Source organism: Helicoverpa armigera, chromosome 23 (genome assembly GCF_030705265.1).
Source record: "Helicoverpa armigera isolate CAAS_96S chromosome 23, ASM3070526v1, whole genome shotgun sequence".
Lineage (NCBI taxonomy): Eukaryota > Metazoa > Arthropoda > Insecta > Lepidoptera > Noctuidae > Helicoverpa > Helicoverpa armigera.
The window spans coordinates 3,811,222-3,826,762 of NC_087142.1; the positions used below are offsets into that span (position 1 = coordinate 3,811,222).

The 15,541-nt window shown below is 34.2% G+C and overlaps 1 protein-coding gene across 3 annotated transcripts in view; it reads left to right on the plus strand.

Annotated features, from left to right (window-relative positions):
* The first annotated feature begins 1,063 nt into the window (after positions 1 to 1,063).
* The window catches only part of LOC110382458 (dopamine receptor 2), a 145,783-nt gene continuing 131,305 nt past the window's right edge, over positions 1,064 to 15,541 (plus strand). For all 3 annotated transcript variants that reach the window (XM_064040884.1, XM_064040886.1, XM_064040885.1), the window contains exon 1: positions 1,064 to 1,373. The gene's annotated coding sequence lies outside the window, so the exon portion shown is untranslated. The remainder of the gene's footprint in view (positions 1,374 to 15,541) is intronic.

The following is a 15,541-nucleotide window of genomic DNA, read 5'->3' on the forward strand; positions in this document are numbered from 1 at the left end:
GAGCAAGTTCAGGGAACAATATTACACAAAGCCCTACCAAGCCTCGGCGCTTGAAAGTAAAAATATGAGTAGCTATAGCTATGCAACTTTAAATCTGAGGGTTACATGCATGTTTTCGGATATTGAATTAATTTTGAGCCATACTCGTTGTTTACAATAATTTATTTTTTTGGGTTTCAGCGGTTATCATATTCTGTAGATAACATACCTACATTAAAAGAGATCTTACTCATAAATTCTTACATACATTTCAATAAATAGTTCATGGTCTCATAAATTAAAGGGTTACAAAAAAAATGTTTGTGACTACTGCGCATCATATTTCAGAACTTTTTTTATAAGTCCTCAACGTAACACAGAGTTATCACATTTGAGGACTTGTAAAACATTTTAGAGCTACACCAGTAATAGTGACATTTTATACAGAAAGTCGGTCGAAATCTTACATTAATAAATAAAACTGAGTTATTTCCACAAAACAGTAACAAAATAATAAGGATTCTCCAAATCCAGAATAATCTAATGATAAATATTTTTTCATTAAAGCCTACGATATCTAGATAAGATGTCAATGCTATTAATAGAAAGCAATTAATGGCTGACTAGCAATAGCTGCCACTACACCTAGCATGAAACTTCGTTATGAAATAAACGCAACAGGTAACTGAATAAATTATCATATCAACGTAATTAAAATAATTAATTTCGACCCTCCTTTATTAAGCATTTTTATTTTTTCCGCTACTAATGGAGATAATTTTGAAATAATAATTAACCAATTAATTTCTATAAGTTTTAAAAATATTATGACGGATACTCGACTTATTGGTACCTATTTGCGGGTTTTGTGTCAAGGAAAATTAACTTACCTACATTTTTATTGTTCACATTTATGAAAGATACATTAGTTTTGCATGTAAAACTACTACAATTTATACTAGTGTTGCAATTTAAACGTTTTTCAGAAGTGCGTTGTAAAAGTGCAAATGTTATGTGAATCCGCGCATCGTGGCGCGCACAGGCGAAGCGAGTTGGCTCCGCTCCTAACGCTAGTAGGCTCGAGGAAAGCGCGGGTGCCGACCCCACGCTACCGTTTGCCGCCACTGCCGAGCTTTCCCGCGAAAAACTTATCATAGACAAACATTAAAAATCAAGGTGGTATAAAAACTCATTCGAAAAATGCGTACTGGTTGAACACATTTTTTTTTATGTTTATAAGAAAGTTCGACAGTATGGGGTGAATTTATTTGTGACAAAAATGAAATAAGCATGCAAAATGTTAAGAATTATGTGAAAAGATGATTTATGGTTTAAAAGTTTTTGTGTCACGGACTAGTGCATTTTGTGGAAGAAGGGAAAATTATACATAAAAGGTAAGTTGCACATAGTTATAGTAGAGCGCAGTTTCTATAGATTATATTATTTATTATATGTAATAAGATATAATATAAATACCTTCTGTATTGATTAATAATTATCTCTCTAGCGATTAGCGATATTCAGTATCTCTTCAGTAAATAGAAGAAAACCTATATATTCATGTGCATTTGATTATACATTTTTAAACACTCTTTTAAATGTAGGTATATAACAAAAATATATAAAAATCTATTTTATATATTATTTAAGATTAGATTATTTTATAGATTTCTATAATATTGAACTGTAACGCCATAGACACAAACGTTCGCTGCATAAAAACTCATTTCGCAACTCATCTTGATTAAAATTTACGAGACGACATAAAGTTAGAAATAATTTTCGTAAAAATACAGCTCAGTATAATGAAATAAATTGAAATTAATTTACGAAGTAATTAATCAATTATGAGAGAAAAACCCACGGATGAAGCCGTAAAAAGCAAAAAGTTTTGGACGCAAACGCAAAACAGTGGGCCCAGAGTATACCCGATGATGGAGCACGTTGAGCACTCACTGAATTTACAGTTCTAATTATTCGACCAATGGTTGTTGAAATGAAAACTAGAACAACGAAAACAAGGCTGAGTTATGGCGTTCTAATGGTTAAAGTTTAGGAGTTTAGGAGCGAGTTAAACGGGCAATTGTATTGGAGTTAGCTAACTATAATTTAGAGTCCGTCCATCGCGTCAGTGTCTCAAATTATTTCGAAGTGCGATTGCTTGACAAATTGCTTTAGTTGAACACCTGGAGTTTGATGGCTTCGATCGCAGTCATAATTAAACTGCTGACGTAGACTATGTCACGAATATATCAGTTTTGTTCACAAAATTCTTCCACTATTCTCGTTTATCATTCATGGTTCGACTCTTGAAAAGAATTCAAGATTGAGCTTCATTTTATAAAAGGTCTGCTCTCTGTGCACGGCCACTTAAAGTATTGGCAAATATTTTCACTTGAATTGGTTTATTCCGCGTTCGAAATTTCTCAATCGCTTTCGCTTCATTGAATATCGAATCTATTTGACTAGTAAAAATATAAGCTACAAACAGTTTATATGTTATCTTTACTATTTAGGTTTAATTTTATCTACGTTTTCAAATTGCAATAATGGTCTTAAATTTTATAACAGCCTTTTATATCTACGTTCATAATTGAAAAGCAATATTACTCCGTTGAAAATTTTATTCAATCACAATGTCTACTAACACCGCAAATTCAAAATAAAAATCCAATTTTACTTTTATAGTCGTGGCCATATCATTTACATTAAACTGTCTGGTAACGTCTTAAAATGGCTATAGTGACTCACAAAAATAAAAGACGAACAAATGCGTTTTATGGCCCCGACTCCGGTTGTCAATGGCCACCGTAATGTTCGTGCTGTAAGTCTCTAACTAAAATCTCAATAATGTTTCAAATTCCCAACGTACCTTCTCATGTTTATGTAATAAGATTTTTAAATAAAAACATGGAAAGGGTCTTACAAAGACCGTAACGCATCGGCAATCCCAGTGTTGCAGGTGCCGTAAATGGTAACCTCTCTCGCGTACCTTCCAAGCGTATAAAGATTTTCATTTTTCACAAGGAGCCGTTAATTTTCCTTCACATTTTCCCCTCGTCGAGTATATTCTACTCGATTATGTATTTGTTTCTGATCGAAAATCCACCATCGATGCTGATCAAAAATGAAATTTTCACTTAAACGATAATTTGATTGAGGTTAAAAGATGAATCACAAGAGGCAATATCTTCACGGAGAAAATTAAAAAAATGGGGCGGCTCTTTTGTTACGTTCAATATTATTTGGTGTCAGCCCCGAAGTGATAAGTCTGACCATAAATCGAGTTCGATGGTGCATTGAATAGAAAAGTGTGGGGTTTTAGAAAAGGTTCTGTACGATATAGATCTTATTCAGCGGTTAGCGAGCGGGGCGGGTGTGACATTGTGTACATCCTTGACATAGAGATATAATAATGGACCTTGACATATAAAATAACCACCAAACAAATCAGTACATAAAAACTCATTTTTCTAATCTTATCTACATCCACAATAGATACAGCAGAAGGTCGTGTATGTAACGTCAGTGGAAGATTTACTGTTCTTTATGTAGGCATGCGTGCTGCTTCACTGGCTTCAAGCCAAATTTTTTGCCAAATCTGCGAGAATCGTACTAACGAATGAATTCGACGAAGGTCGACGGGTCCCTTGTATAAAATTATAATACTGTAATTTTACGCTGTCTTGCTTATAAGGATCCGGAAGAGGCTATTTTGTGGAGTAATTTAAATTTAGATAGCCAGACATACTTAGGAATATTCAATGATTACTTTTTGTGAAAGGGAGGTTATCCAGCCTCCCTTGGAATCGATTTTTCCACGATCACCAATTTATCTGCACGCTGGTGGGTTAATGGAATTCCTCTTTGACTGTTAATTGAATCGGCCGTTAGGACGCCTGTGACCAGTGCAGGATTACTTTCAAACGTAACCGTCCATTTCAACTGAAATTAAAGAAAGATTGATGGGGCAGTCATTAAGAGCTCTATAATTAAAGAAATTATGGCATTAAAGAATGCTAATGGTTTTATGAAACGACTGTCGCCTGACCTCCATAACTCATTTAGTTTATTTCCAAGTTGTTAGGAAATAAAGAGAAACAATTAAGTAAATTGTCATACGATATAATGAAATTGCGCTTTCCCATGTTTTTAATTATTGGATGATTGCTGCGTAGCATATTAATACTTTTGTCACGAATCGAATCAGTGATTCTAGGTGGCTATTCTTCAATAAGAAACAAATTAACTTCGCTCCTATACCACATTAAAATCTGTTGATCTGAGACATACAACTTTTTCTTGGAAAAACCAAAGTTTGTCTTCCGGCTTTCCTTCAATCGCAAGGAATGTATTTACTTTCCATAATTAGGTACGCCTACGACAAACATACATAAACATGAGATAAATGTGTTCCGCAAAAATATAATTTTACATTTTTGTACGTATTTGTTTTCGCCCACATCCTTAATCTATGCACCCACGGAAAATGTGGATATCCAATGACTCGGAAACGTTATTTTTTCGACTTTTATTTATGTTCAGCGTTTTCTTTGACTTTCCAAAAAGAAATACATTTTTCCCTAAGTTATTATTATTGTACTAGCTTTTGCCCGCGGCTTCGCTCCCGTCAACTGACTTTTCTACTTTACCCTATTTTTTTTTCATAAGAACCTTCTCCTGACAATAACAAACACAACAAGAATTAGCCTAATTGGTCCAGGCGTTGTTGAGTTATGCGCTTACATTTTGCGCATTTTGCGATTCATTTTTATATTATAGATTTTCCAATTTAATGATATGTACTGTCTAAAGACGATAGTTGACCTCTTTACAGTAACAATTAGGCACATATTATCAAATATTGTTGTGAAATGTAATTATCTCTAAAGTTATTGTAATCAATATTACTTATCGGGAAAGTGTGGGAGTAAAGGATAAGTGAGGCCATCGAGAAATATACGGTGACCTTTAATTACTGTAATCATGTTATAAACTTAATAATTACTTAAGGGTGTTATGAAAAATTGCTATAAATAAGTCGGTATACTTTTACGTGAATGATAGAAGTTGAATACGGTATTTTTGTGGTCGTTTTCTAGTATCTAACTTTGGCACACTTTTTGAGTAAAATAAAGTGAATTTATTTTTCTGTATCTAAACAAAATTATTTTGACTTTTCCTCTTCTGCTTTACTAATCAAATAAAATTTCTCACACGCCATAAAACGTAAAGAAAAAATAGAAGAATAACAAAAATAACATTTCTATTATTGAACGTCGAATCTTCATCTGTTGCGGTGTTCCCTATTGTCCTACCACAAGTACACTTCACCCCTTGACAAAATGGTGGCGGATAAATAGTTCGACCTCGAGCAAACACGAGATCTGAGGATCTAAAGGTGCCCCCGGGACATGAAGTGTGTACTGGCTTACGAGGAAATACACAGTATCCCGCACAAATACTCTAAGCACATACTTGTTCCTATTTGTTGTTATACAGCTTTGTTTGTCTGTTTATATCTGACCCGTTTTTTGGCGGTTAAAATTTGGCAAGGACGTCAGATTTGAATAGAGAATTTGTTTTTTTTTTCTCTTTGTTGGTTGCCAGTGACATAAAGCCAACTGCTACGATCCTACATGCTATTGCTACCAGTTACACAAAAAGTGAAAATCCTCCTTGAACTATTTAAATTAGGAACCAATTTTTATGGTCGTAATTCGACCTTGCCCAGCAGAAGAAAACTTAATACACTTATGATGATATATGTATCAAAATATTGAGCTACATAATACATAAACTATACTAAACGTAACTACATCAATAAATAACAATCTGACATCATATAAGCTAGTTTATGTGAGCTTTGCCAAACAATGCAAGCGGGTACTAATACGTACATTATAGTACGTAATAATTTAATATAGTGGGACCTATCGCGGTTGTTTGGCGGGGACCCAGCGGGGTATCGTTCTGACCAGTAGACTAACAATATTGATTCAGTTAGAAGTGCTTGAGAACTTGTTAATCACGTGATGAGATAACTTAATGAAGAACAAGCTATTAGTGGCCGGATAATGGAGATAGAATTAGTGATCTTGCTGGTGGAATACGAAGATCATCCATCCTCCGAGCCTTTTCCCAATCATGTTGGGGTCGGCTTCCAGTCTAACCGGATTCAGCTGAGTACCAGTGCTTTACAAGAAGCGACTGCCTATCTGACCTCCTCAACCCAGTTTCCCGGGCTACGGGAAGATACGGGATAAAAATATTAAGATATAGAACACAAGCGGTCTAGATTGGGATGTGTCCAAGGTCATTGGGAAAAATTTTGCGCAGCAGTGGGACAGTGTGGGCTAAAAAAAGGGAAATATTACCGATGCATCTAAGGAAAGCGGTTGGTACTTTTAAATGTTTTATAACATACTGTGACTGGAACCCAATCTCTTTACACAGGTAAATGGGAATTGAAACACTTCCTCAATAGCTTTAAACTGACATACTGAGGCAAAGCATGCTCTATAGTCACGCTAGGTACTTCAAATAGTGGCTTTAAATACAATTAATAAAATGACATTCATTTTAGTAATAAACTTATTTAAGTTCTACCAGAATGACATTAGCCTTTCAAAAAAGTAGGTAATGTCTAAACCTTTTTTGTCCAAAACAAACATGTTCAGAGAAGCGTGTGTTAATCAGAATAATGAATTTATCTTCGGGCATAGCTATATTTGGCTCAAAATAGTTCAGTAGCTCGACACAGTTTTAATTCAAGTAAACAACTATTAAGGCCTGCCCTCATTATTTGCTCACGAGATTTAGATCTCGTTGAAGAACGTTTGTTTGAAGGAAACGTTTTCAAGCACCTTACAAATAACCGTCATTTTGTTCTCTTGGATGTTAGGGAGCCATCTTGAATGATTACCGACGAATGATGTGGTTACACCTTTATATTTGCTGTGGAAACTTCAGTTGAATGTAGGCTGTTTTCAGCGATATTTTGCCAACCTCTGATGTAGTAACTCAAGAAAAAAAGGCCTTTTTAAAAATATTACGCCTTGTCTAGATTTTATCTCGTAACCTGAAATGAACATTAAAAATGTGAGAAGAAAAATTGTGTATTACGTTACAAAAGTGTTGTTTACTTCCCTAGACCCTTGATGAAGAATACCTATGAAGCCTATGTAATCTATGTATAACCTAGTATAACCTAAGTACGCACAATGGAGAGAGTTCACCTCATTACGTTTTTTTTTTCAAATTATGATAAAGTATAGCACCATTTTTACTAAATGTAGGTATACACTGTTATATGTAACGACTTATAAATTGATTAATTACAATTAAAGTTGAATATTAGTAAGCGGTTTTCCCTTAATTTTAATACCTTTAAGTTGCCAACATTTAATTCCAATTTAACAAACTTACATCCGCATCAAATAATAAGCTGACAATGTTCGAGAATAAAGCTCTGGCACGTGCAATAAATAATAATTATTAAAATTAATGATCACTTTGTATTTTCAATTTGTAGAAGACAGAACTGAAAATTATGGCATTGTTTATTTTCACTTATATATTAAATGTGAAAATAGCTCTGTCTGTCTGCCGTGCTTTCACGACACTGAAACGATTTAAATGAAACTTGGCCCACGACAGGTGATGCCGTGGGTGAAACTGCGGGATCAGCTACTAATTTAAGCTAAGAGCATTAGGCTCTCGAGCAAAATTTATTAAAAATGATTAATTTAAAACGTGGAAACGATAAGCAGCTGAATGAACCAAGTTAGATGCAATGCTGTGTTCAAATAAATTAGAAAATTGCACCATATTAAGTGTGTATTAAATGTCATAATAAAATATGACATACATAAATAATAAATAATACACAAAGAAAGTCTTGTAGACTTTATGTCCTAAAATAAATTCTTATGACGTGTTTATGAGTCACATTACCTTTTACCGGCTATTTTGTAGGTTATTGTATTGTCGAATTGAGCACCTTTCAGTAATTAATATAAAGGTTGCCAACTATATGAAGCCTTATTATGCTTTTAATGGACATACGTCTTCATGATACATCTTCGGTTATTTTGGTCACAATAGATACGTATTTTTGGATGTGCCTTACTTCAGCAATGTAATGTGAGAAGGCTGGTACAATTTTTATCTTATTATTAGGTATATTAAAGGAATCCTTTTGACAAACTGTTTTGGGATCGGCTTATAATCTAACTGGATGCATCTGCGTACCTACCATTGTTTGCATGAAGTGAGTACCTACCCGACCTCGTCAGCCTAGTTAATCGTACTTATATTGCTATATACTTATGCTCATCTATTACTGTGTAATTTAGGAGGATTGTTACAAGAAAATGTTTGTTACATTTACTTAGTAGTGTACAAAAAAGATTGGCACCATCATGGTATCCTTCACGAGACAAAGACAAAGCTTGTCTGGTATGATTACTATGACTTTAGCCTGGCTTACAGAATTAGAGCACTCTTGAGCTTATAACTTTGCTAATTATCACTTGATATTTTAACTTGGCACTACTGAATACTTCCCCAACAATATTTAAATGTACATATTTCTACAATATCAAAAAACTTTAACATAATTATCCTAGTGTTAAATCGATTTAGAAGTATATATTCTGTTGAAAAAGTATTATTCGCAAAGATAAAGCGGGCGGTTGGAAATGATAAAATCGATTGGAGTCGCCGGGCGCCTGCAAGACTAATGGCGATTCTGAGAATGTGCGCCTTTCGCTATCGAAGCCCGTTTGTGGCTTTCCCATTGATATTTTGCTTTGAATGTCCAGCATTTTTTACACAACCTTATAGAAGGATCCCTTGCTAGTCCCTTATAGGATTTCCTTTACAATAGGCATTGAAATCCGTACTATCAACTTACAAATTAGGTACTTAATAAAGTAAGAAAACCCTTAAATTTTCACTAAAATTGAAATCATAATGATAGAGACTATGTATATAGAAACTATCTAGTTTATTTTAAAATATAATGTACAGATTTTGAGGTAAAAAATAAATAAGGATAGAGAATATTTATACATTAATTGAGACCTTTATTGTCAATAGATTAGCATGTAGCTACAGTTATTAAGATGGTTTGATGTAGTACGAAAGTTCTGGCTCTACGAACTAGCTGGTACGAAATAGCTGGGACTCTTTTAACAACGATTATCATGGTGTCCTTGTAGATACTTAGCAGATACTTAAGTATACGATTTTGACTGTATTTCAAAGATAACAAAAGAAGATGAATTCCAATATAAATCTTCAAGGCGAGACTCATTTCTTTTGCAAGGGAAAGTTGACAATGGCTTCAAACTAAATAAAATTCATGTAATGTGGTGTATGACGTGAGCTGATTTCTAATCGATGAGCTTCCATGCGCTTCAAGTGACGTCACTTGTCTTGTAAGATCATAGGAAAGTAAAATTGACGTCAGATACTTACATGAAAAGCCAGTATGTAGATAAGTTGTTGGATAAAATGAATATTAAAATCTTCACTTACATACCTATTATAATAAAGAGGAAACAATTTTTGTTTGGCCCATCATCGTCACCCAGCGGCTACCAGGTGTGGAGGCAAAATGGGGAGGCCTTTGCCCAGTAGTGAGAGCACGAGCTAAGAAAAAAAATATATTTGTTTGTACCTTTAAGGCCCCGAAACTACTGAAACCTGCACTTTTTCCGAGTACCATAGACTATATTTTATTCCGGTATGGGCAGTAGTTCCACAGGATGCGAGTGAAACGGCTAGTATATTATATAATTTGAAGTAGGTAGTCTTGATTGCAAGCAAATACATGCCACGATATGGTGCAAGTTAGTTAACCACGTCTCTTGCAGTTTTTTTTTGTTAGATGTAACAACAAAAAATAGAAAAAAACAACAGAATTAACGACATAAAATAATTTTGCGAAGCTCCCGACAGAGGGCGTTGTCTATAACTCTTTAAAATTAAAACGCCAGCGCTCACCAACACCACAGCGCACGATTTATTGCGAGCAATAACTGCGCTCACAATACCCTCAAATGTTGATAAAACAGTCAATTGGCGTCACTCACGAGAAATATCATGATCGCTCTGTACTGAAATATCACCAATATGGGAATAAGATGTTTGTATTCCACATTTAAACCTTGCAAACTAGAAATATTCGCGAAACCTTATAATTTTCAACCGACTTCACAAAAAAGAAGACGTTCTTAATTCAACCGCGTAAATAATATTTAAAAAAAAAAAAAGAAAAACCAGCTACAATGTTCTGTTTTCGTGCTTTTACCGAAAATGCTCATAAAATCAATCCTTATTGCCTAGTGAAGATTTATCAGCACCCTTCGAAGAGGGTTTTCAATTTAAAATGGCCGTGCTCAGAGATAAATCTCGTTGGAAGCACTAATCACTAAGTCCCAAATCGTATTTTTTCACAGCATTTATTCATAAAAAAGCTTAACCATTTTTTGAGTTTCCGGGAGATAACTTATTATCGTATGGCAACACTGACAGTTACCCTTGGCCCCTTTTGGGACTTTATCCAATCACGTTGAAAGATTATGCAAAGGCCTGCATATAGAGGTTATGTCATTTTTCTTAACATAGGTCGCATCGTTTTATTCTCTTTATTACCCAATCGCGGAAGAAGGGTTGTGTCTTTCGGGTGCATGTGTGTACCTATATATTTTTAAAACTCTTGGATATGTTATTTATATTCATGAGAGGTTCATCAGTTAAAACCTATATAATAATTAATATGGGGCATTATTGACGGCAAATTAATAAATCTTTTTAAATAAACGAAACTGCCAATAGATGGCAGCACAGACCATTGTCATTAGACGCGATTAAGATCAAGGTTTATACTTGTACATCGGACTTTTCCTCAAAAACGAGTTCAAAAATGGAAATAGGGTCTTAAGACTGGACTTGGCCGAGTTAAAAGTCAAGAAGAACCCTCGCTAAGTCTGTGCAAACTTCATTTGTAATAGGAATTATAAAAACCACGAGAGCGTATGATTTACACAAATTATGCTGAAACTGTGGATGACAGTTTTATTGTTCAGTCTCAATTCCCGGAGTGAAGCTGTGGTATGTGCGATTTATTTGTGATTACAATTTTGATTTAATATAGATATTAGTTGCTTAAATAAGTTGATTATTTAATTTAATACGCAAGATAAGTTCATGCTGAAATTCGATGTAAAGTTACTTGTTGTTAGGTATTTCTTCTTTTAAAAGAGTAAACAATTTTTTTGGTTATACTTTTGTATCGTAAAGTCTCCAAAACTACTGAACGAATTTAAGAAATTCTTTCACTGACTGAATTCGCTGAAATAAGTTCTTCAGAACGCAGGTGAACACGCGGGGAAACAGCTAGTTACAAATTAACCCACATGCTGACTGGGTAGGTATAGTACATTACATACTTGATATCTAATTCCTTACTAAGCAAATTGTGCGCAGATTTCACGGGTGCTGAAGCCTACGTGTTTGCTTTTCACTAATAAATCCGGCCATTAAAGTAGACCGATGATCTAATGGCGTACGTAACGAACGTGAGCACCTGTCTGAATATCCGATTATCGCGATAATTATTTGTACACAATCAGATAGACTTTGTAAGCTGTTAGGTAATGCTGTTGTTAGCCGACTTTAAAAATAGAGGCTCGAAGTTTGTCCTGTATATAGGTATGTATGTTTGTGCGCGATTATCTCACGTTTGGCTGAACCTTTTTGATGCGGTTTGCAGCGTAGCATTTATCAGATTTAGAAGAAGGTTTTAAGTATCAGCTGTATTACTGAAGTCGGTTTTTTTTTTCGAAAAAGTTTTCTTGTCCAGTTTCGGTTTGCGCCACATTTTTTTGAGGCTAGCTTCGAGTTTCGGCAATTCGAAGTACAGAAAGTGTAAGTGTAACATTTTATAGTACTAGTATAGATACTTAAAATCGATCATGTTTACAAAACATGACATAAGACGATTATACATGTTACCTTTTACAACAGACAACATACCCGATTTTTCTTTCAGACATGTGAAATGTACACTTTTATCGGGAAAACAGAACCAAAGCGGTCTGACATTTATTTACGACATCTCAAACTGTTCAGTTGTTCACGTGTATAACATTTCAAGTGATGTTCAATAAAACATTTTATATTGTCAGGATTTCGTGAAATATGGCCGCTGTGACCTTTAAGAGTTATGAATATAATTTGAAATCAAGGCTGCCTGAAACTTGTGTGTACCTAAAACATAAAGTTTAATCGGTTTACAATAGGTAGGTAAAGTAGTAATAACACTGTTAGTTATACTGAAGACTTGAAACGATGTAAATACAGGAGGTTAATGTTAGTCCTTGTAATATTTATGAACCCTTACATTTAGTTACTTTTTAATAGCTGTAGGGAATTGATGACGGCAATGATGACTTCTCAACCAAGATTAGATAATTTTTTCCTCTCTGTTTTTAGACTATACCGAGCCGATTTAAAGAAATCTTTCAATGTCGGAAAATAAACTTATCCTGGGGTGACATAGGATATATTTTATCCTGGTGCGGGAAGAAGTTCCCTCAGGACGCTATTGAAACAGCTACAGCAGTAGTAAGATTAACGTGAACTATTATAGATCTCATTTATACCATACCCACAGTAAGTGTTAGAACCTTTGTTCCCGGCAAACGCTTCTCGCGTTAACTAAGTTAACCACAAACAGGTTTTATTTAAATTCAAAATTCTACTTGAAAAAGCATTTTTAGTACATTAAAACAACTATTCCTTTTGTTTGTTTCATTTGTTTTTGGAATTCAACTTTCGTCGTGCGAATAAAAAGGTTGATAAGAAAACTTCTATTGTTTTTAAAAGTAAAAAATGTAACGCTACTTTTTATTGTTGATATTTTTTTGTCGATATTTTTAAATTAACTTTTCAAAACAAAAACTATTATTCTGCAGTAGTAGTTATTAACAATTAATTTCATTTTTGATATAATTTTTAAGGTCTTTCCCCTGTCCGTAACTCATTTCTTTTTTGGGGTCAGCGTAGCATGTCTTTTTCTTCCATACCTTTCTATCTTACATCATCTTTGCTTCTATCCTATTATTCTGCTGGCTCGTGTAAGATCGATCTCTCTAGGAGTATGTTTGATTTAATTTTGTAACATGCAGTGTTTGAGAGCTGACTATTAGTTAATCCACACGCGTCGACAGATTGCTGGCTCGGCACTCATAGTTTGAATTGCATGCAATTACGGAATCCTGAGCTTGTAATATGAAGCTAACTTACTCGGGTATATTCCTTCCAATCCTATATTTACTTAATTACTAGGCTCTATGTTGTAGGTGTAATAAACGTAGGTTGGAGTTTGAAAATTCTTGATACTGTATTTTTATTTGACTTGTTCTGTATAAATCTGGTTCTTCCAACCTAATAGACAGATATGTGTTGCTGGGGAGTTTGATGCGCCACTTCTTCTTCCCAGCAAAACACATAGGGAGTGGTGAGGGGGGAAGGGCGTTTTGGGGGCTGTCTTTTGTTTCTGACTTTCGAAAAGTGCTGATTTATCAGCCTAATTTGAATAGGTTATTTAGTTTGTGATTTTAGTACCCTTGTCGGTCCGTCTCTCCATAAACTTAGATACCCGTGCCAAATCAATAATTCTTAATTATCACAAAATTGTTTCTTCGCGTGGAGTGTTTCGATAAAACATTCAATGATATTGCTCATAAAATAATTGCCAGATACTTCGTCCATCGCAATTTTCACCTTTTAATTTTATTGTTGATATTAAAACTTAAATACTAAAGTTGCTGAAAAGTGTGTATAACGAGATTTTTATTAAAAAGTTATCGGGCGCAACGAAATTCTGAGACTAAGCTCATTTTACATTTATATATTTTGTAAATCATGTCTGGACTTAGGCTGTAAACTGTTCAGTTTTAAAATCTTGTTTTTCTTGGCTAACATAAAATAACAGAATTATATAGTAGTTTACTGTTTAAATATAATGTGTAAATATACCTAGTAATAGTTTTAATTTTTATTGTAAATATGTCATATTATTATAACATGAAATCAAAAGTACAAAAAGTGATACCCATTATCATGAAATGTGTGTTTAATATAACGTAACAGCCAAGTATAACATATATCCTTTATTCGAAGGAAAACAAAACACGGATCGTGTTAATGATATTAATTTAATTTTACCCTTTTCATTGGAATAAACCGGAGTTTACCGCGGAAGTTGAAACTTTGTCAAAGCAATGTTACAGGTAATTTAACAGTCAAAAGTGTGTTTCGAGAGGAAATGTTTAGGCGTACGGTTACGTACCCCAGTTATATATCGAATAACATTTAAGTAAGTGAACTCATGGAAAATGGAGTCATTGACATATTTTAGTTAAAGTCAAATTGGGACGTTGTGACAATTTGGAAGTTATCTAGTATATTCTTTTGACTTACTTAAATGACTTATTTATTTTTCCTTAATTTAATATGACCCGTTTTTAATCAGGAGACTATTTATAATCGTAAATAGCTAGCTGTTTCCCGTGGTTAAACTCTTATGTCCTTTCTCAGGCATCTATTTAGGTTACCTTAAAATCGGTTTAGTAGGTCCCGCGTAAAAGCCCTGCATACGGAAAGACAGACTTTCTATAATACTAGGAAGAATTATAAATTCATCTTAATCCTACTCTTATATTATCCTTAGTCACCGAAATACTCCAAAATAAGAACAAACTTTTAAAGAAAACATAAAAGCTCGCCTGATTAATTTATTACAGGAAAGAGGTTTCTATAGAGCCAGGGAATAAGGGACGATATTCATTCATTTTTTTTCCTTGGATCCTTTAAAGATACCGTTAATCGGAGCCAAGCCTCATTAGTACGTATACAGAGAGCCAGCCTTTACGGTGCCTCGGGGGACAATAAATCTAAAGTACATACACATGTATGTATGTATGTTTTTCTCTACTTAATCTTGCCTTTGACAATGATGGCTTTTTTTACGCTATCGATTTTCAGTTAGAGCTCCTGTCGCCCAGTTATTTGGTGTGTATGAGGAAGATAATTTCAGCAAATTATACTTATGATAAAGGAGACTTGTCCGTTTCCCGAGAGACCCTACTAATTATTACTAATAGCAGGTTATCTCTGTCTCCAAGTCACAAGGTTTAGACGTTTTTTAACCTACGAACTAAAAAAAAGGAGGAGGTAAGAATTAGAGAGTATTAGATCCTTTTACTAACCCCAATGACCTATCCTCAAGGCCCAACTCAGGTAGTTTCAAATATTTTATTGTCCAAAAGAAAAACTCAAGTAATTGATTGGTTTACGTTCTATCGAAGATAAAGCGGGTGTCTTCAACAAAAGTGGTTTGAGCTAAGTGCGGTTTTATGTAATAAATACATTATTGGCTTATTTTGTCGCTTTTTCGACAATCTTTACTTTGTTTCACGTCAGTTCCAATGAAGTGCAAAAAGTAAAGAGGATAGGAAGGGCCATATCCTAAGTTGTTATGATCATA